At 29.4% G+C, this 8273-nt stretch overlaps 1 protein-coding gene across 1 annotated transcript in view; it reads right to left on the bottom strand.

Moving 5' to 3' along the window:
- Positions 1-8273, bottom strand: part of LOC108686531 (glutamate receptor ionotropic, NMDA 2B) — a 90088-nt gene that overhangs the window by 26972 nt on the left and 54843 nt on the right. The gene's annotated exons all lie outside the window — the stretch shown is intronic.

The raw sequence follows: 8273 nt of genomic DNA, 5'->3' as shown, positions 1-8273 counted from the left end.
TCTTTGAAAATATTATTATTTTTTAAATTATTATTTTTGAAAATATTATTAATTTTTTAACATTTATGCATGATCCATTCAAATAATTTAAAAAGTATCTTCTATAAATCTTCTTTGATAATCAATTTTTTAATAATTCTTCATAATATTCAATATTTTTATTTAATGCGTAAAGCATTTTACAATGCAACTTCAACTTAGATTGCGTTAAATTTTGTATTGCTGATAATTTACGCTTGATTGCGTGCAAAGTTGTTTTCAGAAAGTATTGAGGATGAAAGTATAACGTGAGACGGAAGTAAAATTACAAAGTTTTTCTTGAATTTCTCTGGCTCGCTATGTAACGAGTCTGATACGAAAGAAGGTTTAGTTGCACACCAATATAAATTCGTCGTGTACTTCAACTTGCTTGCTTTCCACGCGTATCGTTTCTCACATCGAGCGCACAATTTACTTTCTATTCAGACGAAATTGTATTCAGTAATGGAGTGCCATTATTCAACGTCAATAAAAATTTTATAATACATCCATCATTACTGGCGTTATCATTTTAGAAAATCTAACATTGGTAATGATTGGTCTGATCGACTTTAAACACCTTACTTATTGCCATAAAGAAAGAACTAAGGCAGGGTAAAGAAAGTAGAAACATAATTACGTTCTGATTAATTTTTTGACAGCAAAAATTCAAAAATATAAAGCAGAAATAATCGGCTCACAATTAGCTTGAACTAGAAATTATATAAATTCACAAAAAGAAATATGAGTAAACACGAAGAATCGCCTTAACCGAATATGTCTTTATTACAGCTTATTAATTTAACACTAATTATATTTCTGCTTGAATATGATACGCCTAATGCGTATCCAAGCAGAAATTATAAATACTAAATACTAAAGATATATTATAAACAACTATTTAAAGTAGGAATAAAATAAAGTAGTAATATATATAAAATTTCAAAATAATAATTCATTTAAAAAATGAACAAAAACCGATTTCATGATTTACATGTTAAATTCCAACAATTTCATCTTTCTTGTTGCAATATTAAGAGCATTGTAGTTTTGCTCCGAGCAATTTGATAACGGATGTGCTGTCAAAATGTGAAAATAATGCTGATGTAATTTACGCCGGTAATTAAAACCATTTGCACATATATCAAACATTTCTGTGTCGACCCAGGTTATATGGGTGAAAATACGTGACTGTCGCGTCGAAAAGAAGCGTGGGCGGCATTAAAAAGTGCACTCAGCTTTCCTGTATCCGAATTACATTCGTAAAAGCTTCGTAAAAAAATAAAATCTATCAATTTTTAATCGTAGATTCTCATCGTTGAGTTCATAAAAAAAGAAACAAAACTATTCATGACGATATTCATAGAAAAAGAAACAAAATACACATAAAAAATTTTAATAAACTATTTAATTGACATTAAATTTTGAATTCTTTTGATTTCGCTATCTGAAATTGAAGAATTCTTTGACATTTTAATATTAAAACACAGTTCAATAAAAGACTTAAATTAACAACATTGTTATTGTAATAGTCTCTAAATATTATAAAAAATAGTTTCTCGCATTTGTTATATATTGAAATAAAATATTCTCTTAATATATCAAGAAATAATATATCAAGAATAAATGTCATTTCTAATGATTAAAAATGAATCTTCGAATTTATCACAAAAATACCTTTATTTTATATTAGGAAAAGGAAATTAGGAAAGCTCGAGAAAATTATCTATTAATTCATAGTATCTGAAAGCAATATCAATTTTTGTTCTCATTATATATTATTAAATAGATTTATATGAAATATTCAGAATAAGAAAATTATTCCGCACAAATATTTCGCATAAATACATAAAAAAATTAATGAATGCGGAATTAAGATGTAAAATATTACATAAAAAGTAAATTCTAATGTACAATTTTTCTGTAAAAATTATAAAGCGCAATTTAATTGTAGAAGATTTCTGAGAATATATGAGAAATTTCTTTTTATTAAACACTGTAATATATTATAGGATCGTATATGTGATAAACACAAATTATAGAAATTAAAGCCTTAAATGGATCTCTGGATCTTAATGCTGTATATGATTCTTATGTGAATTTATATACTACGTATGTAATCTATAGAAACACGCACCGAAATGATCTTTCGATCTTGAAACGCTAACTCTACTAAATTATCGCAATAATATTATGACTTAAATTAAATAATGACTAACAATTTAACAAACTTTTTATGCTTATTTGCACCTTCGAAACGATCTTAATAATGTTGAATGACATATTAAAATCTGTAAATAATTAATTCTTTTTATTTTTAAAAAGATAAACTATTGTATAAATATTGTAGTAAGCACGTTTATTGTTTTCAAAAATAAAATATGTACAAATCTATTTTTTATTATAAACTTTTCACGATATTTCAAATAAATTTCAACGTTTTTTCTTAAAAATAGTTATATATCCAATATGAAACTTTCAACAGATTGTATCTATTTCTGTCACACTTCATCAACTATTCATTGACTCTCGTGAGATGCGTTTAATCGAGTGCATTCGAACGCGAATTGATTTATTCCAAACATTCCAAAACATTCTATTCAAAGAGGTAATTTTACGGTGATGTGAACAAGAAGCCAAACTAGGACAGTTTATTTACATCGTCAACATAACGCTCGTTCTGACATTTCCGTCATTTCGTCATGCATTGCGCGCTGTTGTTAATAGTTATTGTCTCTGTTGACCCGCCAAAATTTATTTAGCAGTCATGTACTACAGCGAAGGAAGTAAATGACTTCTTGTAGAATACATAGCAACTTTTCAGATGCGAGGGGCCAATAAAATGAAATTGCTCCGATGTGAGTTGCTCAACTTCTGAATATGTAAAGCTTTCGCTGGCGATGCACGCGAGACATCTACATATTAGAAACCAATACTGCACGGGGGAGTAGGTTGCACTGAGCATGTTGCCATGAAAATTCATATCACGCCCGTGTACTGTAGTATGATCGTACACTTTTTATCCCATCGTGAAAAGGAACGAAAAAAATCAAAACGCGCAACATTTCAATCAAAATCCACCGTTCTCTCTAGGAAAGCCGAAGATCATCTAGGTGATTTATATATGCGTGATTAAAAAGCTCGGGATTCAGCGTTACGTGCATTCTTTTCACTCGCATACCCACCGATCATGTTATGCGCCTGTGAATTAATGTGCACGCAGTCGCCGTGTTCTGTGCGTTTCGTTATGGAAAATCCTTCGTTTACGTCAGAATTACGACAAGCGCATACGTATTTTATGCGTTAACATGATTATATGGGATCCAAGAGAGATTAACGAAAACGACGTCAAACGGGATATTTGACAAACAGAATCACATTTTGAGGGGATAATCGAAGGATAATCATAAATTTTGGGATATGATGTCACAAACTGTATAAGAGAAATATCAAAGAAAATAGGATATACATGAATTATGTACCATTTAATCCTTCGATCCGCAACATATAAAAATAATAATTAATTAAAACAATAATTTTTATGCTCTTTCTAATAAGTAAAAATCATTTGTGATGCAAATACAAATCAACTACAAATATAAATGAAGATCTCCGACTGATTGTATTTCTTCATTTCCTTTTCAGATATCCAAGCAATTATCAAAATTATAAATTATACCTTCATTTTAACTTGCAGTAACAATTAACAATGGGATAAAAAATACGTATTTTTTTCTGTTTTTGCTCGTTATTCGGCTTAATTTAAATCGCGGATACAACGTGGGTTAGTAAACCGTAAGAAAGACTCGGAAATTAAACTTCCACTAAGAAATATTTCGCAAAACGTCATGTGCAATGACGCCAGCTACAAAGCGCCTGTGATGAATTAATGACTACATTAACATGCCATGAATTAATAAACAGATTACAAGTTCATTACACGAGTCGAGATTATATCGTGTTAATTGTGCACGTAGATACGCCGTAACGTGTTCTTTGACGTTGATATTCTCTGTCGTGTTTCTCTCATCAAAGCAATTGCAAACGCTCTTTTGATGTTGGATCAACGTGATGTACCGTAAAATCTTGCGGTATCTCCTAATTATTATGTTCTCGTTGGTACATCGTTCCTTAATTATAAGTTCTGCCGCCTGTTTAGTTTGTGATACATTAGCAGTTACATCTTGTTAACCAGTTTGTACCGTCGTGACGAAACCCGAAATTTCCACAATAATAGCAGTTAGTTACAGTTATGAGACATGCAAGTTGACATACTGTAGGTTATTGTGTATACGTGACAATTATTCAAATATCTTAAATATTGTCCTTCATATGTTAACATCAGTTTAAATATGTATATTTGTTATTTTGTACCTATATCTTCATTTGTATGAAAAAATTATTGATATGACAAACAAATTATTAATGTGAGATATAATCCAGCATATAGAATAAATATTGAATATGAGTAACATATCATATACAATTTCAATCAGTTTAGAAAAATAAATAAAGAGAGAGAGAGACTACAATATAAATAATTATCAAATCAAAAAATTAAGAATTTAAAAAAAGTTCTATTACATAATAAGAGATTTGTGAAAGCAATTTTATATATTGTAATTTTTATATATTGTAAACAACAAAAAATTATACAGAATGTCTCGAACTTAAATGTCAGAAAATTTCAGAAGCATGTAGGGAATCGATAAATTAAGAAAAAAAAATCCTCTAGAGATATACTCGTTTTTATTTCGTTTTAGAGAAAATTTCAAAAAAAGATAAATGTAGTTTTTGTATATTATTTTTGTATATTATTTTTGTATATCATTTTTGTATATTATTTATTACTTATTCATTCACACTTATTTATTTACGTTGTCACTTGCTTAATGTAAATATTGTTCACAACATTGGCTTGTAACAATACAAGCATTACGTTTAGTACAAACAATTCGCGTTGCAGCTAAATACTGATCTATATAATACTCATGACTTGCCGATTCGGCATTCTTCTCTCTGAAAATCAACGCGCATACTCTCACACCGCTTCTGTATTACCGTTGCAGAAATTATACACGAAAATTATGTTAGCATATTCAAAGTTAGAATATGTATGCGATGTATTGTAACAGGAGTAAATTCGGTGGCTTTTGACGAGTAGCTGACGAATTTATAATAGAAATATAAACAAAGTTTTCCCCAGAAAACGAAATATTATTGTTTCCATGTACAATTTCAGCATCGTTAATAGTGCGAGAACGAAACAACTACTTTGTATTTTTTTGTATTTTTTGCGATTTTCTTCGACACGAAGCAAAAATAAAGATTTTTTCTAAAGGACTCTTTTTCTTATAGTTTATCGATCTCTTATACGCTCCCGAAGTTTTGATATTTAAATTGATATTTAAATAAGGACACCTATATATCTAATTTTTTTAATTTTGATTGAAAATATATCTTTATGAAATTTTAAAAAACGAGATTTGAACATCATTCAACGAAACATTGATTTGCACTTAACACAATATGATCCTAAATTTAATTTTCGTTATCAAAAAGCGTGTTTTTTTGAACATGATTTTGATTGTCATTCTTCTTTTTCTTTTTAGATTATCCTGGATATAATTTAAAATTTCAACTGTGCGTTCACTGATGCGAAAACTTTCGGAGAATTCGTTGTGTTAAGAATACTAGCGGTCTTAGAAAAGGTTAATTGGCCTGCCCCGGATTTCGACCGCGATATACAATTCCCGCAATAGCTGTCCCTTCGATAATCTCAGTTAGGTCATGGGGAAACGGGGATTAAGGATATACATTGTCCACATTTTACTGGAACCGTTTGCGGCAATACATCCCGCAGTATTTGGCATGGTTCCAGTTATCCTGTTAAGTCCGCTACGATGCTCTAATCTATAAAACTTCCGACTTAAATTTCCACTTGAAATCCTTCTCGAAGGGTCGGACAATTTTTAAGCTCGTTCGTGGGTCATGATGGGGCATTGCAATTGAGAATGCGAATGGGAAATAAACGTAACTCAACAGACATGGTGCAGAAAAAAAAAGCATACGCGGCATGTGCACGCTCATACTCTTTCCGTCGGAAATTTGACGAGTTATCGCACTCTAAATTGCTGCAGAGTCTGGATTTTTTGGTCAAATAAAATGATAAAGCATCATAGTATATAATGTATATTGTGGTTTTCGGTCGGTTTTTTTTACGAATTACGTTCGCGCTATATTGATTTATATTGTTCATAGTTAAAATTGTTATATTAATAAATAATAATTTTTTCTATTAAATTAGAACTCATATAACAAATTTTATATTGTAGAGAATATTATCATAACTGTATTGTAAAAATAAAAATGTATTACACTGTTATAATTATTAACAAAAATATATTTTAAATATACTGTAATAAATTTAATGAATGCAAATAATGTAAAACAAAGTCAGATGTTAAGACTAAATAAATTATTTTGTAAATAATTTTGTAAATATACAAATTCAATATATTTATCTGTTAATCTGAGAGAAATATATCAAATTTAATGCAACATAAATTGTATAGGAATATAATCTGTTTGTGTTTATGCAAATGAAATGTCGATATAGTTATTTATAAATAAATATATCGCAGATGTAAAATAACGCACAAAATAACGGGCTATAGACTTAATATCAAATGTCGTGCAAATAATTCTGCACGATAAATAAATTCAATCTATTTCTCTAATTTCCCGATTCTCTGTTCTATAGGCAATTAACATCATTCATCGATGAGTAAATTGGAGCATCAAATAGCACTATTCGAACAATTTCGCTAATTAGTTCATAACGCTGTACACATCGCACCTATCTTAGGATACACACGTGCGTCATCACGCATGTACATACATCACACGCTTTGATAGCGATATTGAAAAGCTTTTGAGTGACCTCGCGATGTTATATTGCCGATAGTTAATTCTGGAGGCAGGCTTACACAGTTTCGCTGTTTCCGATAATTGACTAATTATTCGTCCCATGCTTACAGCTAACTATTTAGACACAACGAACACCGATTATCACCCGTTGTGCATGATGTTTGCAGAGGGTGGTTCATCTCATCCTTTATTCTCAACACAACAGCATTGTGTTGACAAGAAGGCTACAGATATAGTCAGAAGTTCCACGAAATCGTTAAAGTGCTAATAACATGAGAGAGTTATTACAAAAGTTTGTTGGAAAGTACAGATATGAAATCGAAATAACGTTTATGATTTTTGCATGATCATAAGTTGTGTAATTCTGATTCTTACTTATTGATTCTTACTTATTATTAAATATATTATAATTTAAAATAAAAATTTTTTATAAATAAAAATATGTGTATTAATATGATAATCATATTTGCATCAAAAAGTTTCTACTATTCCGAGAAATTAATTGTTTCATTTCCATCATATTATCATCCGTTAAGTTTATAATTTCCATCATCATTTATTTTTATTTTTTATTAAATTCAATCTACAGCATATAATATATTGAAAAACCCAAGAGAATTATTTTAGGTATTCCAATAAGGTATTTAGTAAATAGTCCTTCCTTTCTTCAAATATATTCCATTCTACCAAAGACTTAATTGATTTTTCTTTCTTGGTCACTGTTTGTTATCTTGCCTGATTTCTAAGGATTTCAATGTAATCCTTCGGATTGCCAAGGTTTTCCGGAATGCATTTTTGTTTGAAAGAATATAGGGCGTTGTGAAAAAAAATCGATATAGCTGCAGTGCAAAAATAAAGAACCACTTTGGCGCAAAATCGGTTATATCGCAGACTATTTCGTTATAGCTTTCACGCTGTAAAAAATCTAAACATTTTGAAAGTAACGTGACATGGTATGGACGTTGAATGGTATATCGAAAGTCGGAAATAGTCATTGTGAATGGCGTGAGAATTGATCATCAACGTTTTGCTAACGTTGCTGTTGATTTTGGCGAACTATTCAAGGATATTCGATTTTGTACATGTTCATTCTGTTAACTGTGTATTGCACATCCTAATTAATTGCATACAAATTTTAATATATATATTGTAATTTAATCAATTAACGTTACGTATTATTAAATATGTTATATAGTATTCTGTTTATTTATATTATTTAAAATTAATTGCATTTGTTCGTGTTAATTAATTACGTCATTTGTTTCTCAGAATCTATATCTATCATAATGAAAACAATTTCATTAAATTATATATTGTAATTTAAT

This window comes from Atta colombica, unplaced genomic scaffold, assembly GCF_001594045.1.
Source record: "Atta colombica isolate Treedump-2 unplaced genomic scaffold, Acol1.0 scaffold187, whole genome shotgun sequence".
NCBI classification, from domain to species: Eukaryota; Metazoa; Arthropoda; class Insecta; order Hymenoptera; family Formicidae; genus Atta; species Atta colombica.
This window is presented reverse-complemented; position numbering and strand designations above follow the sequence as displayed.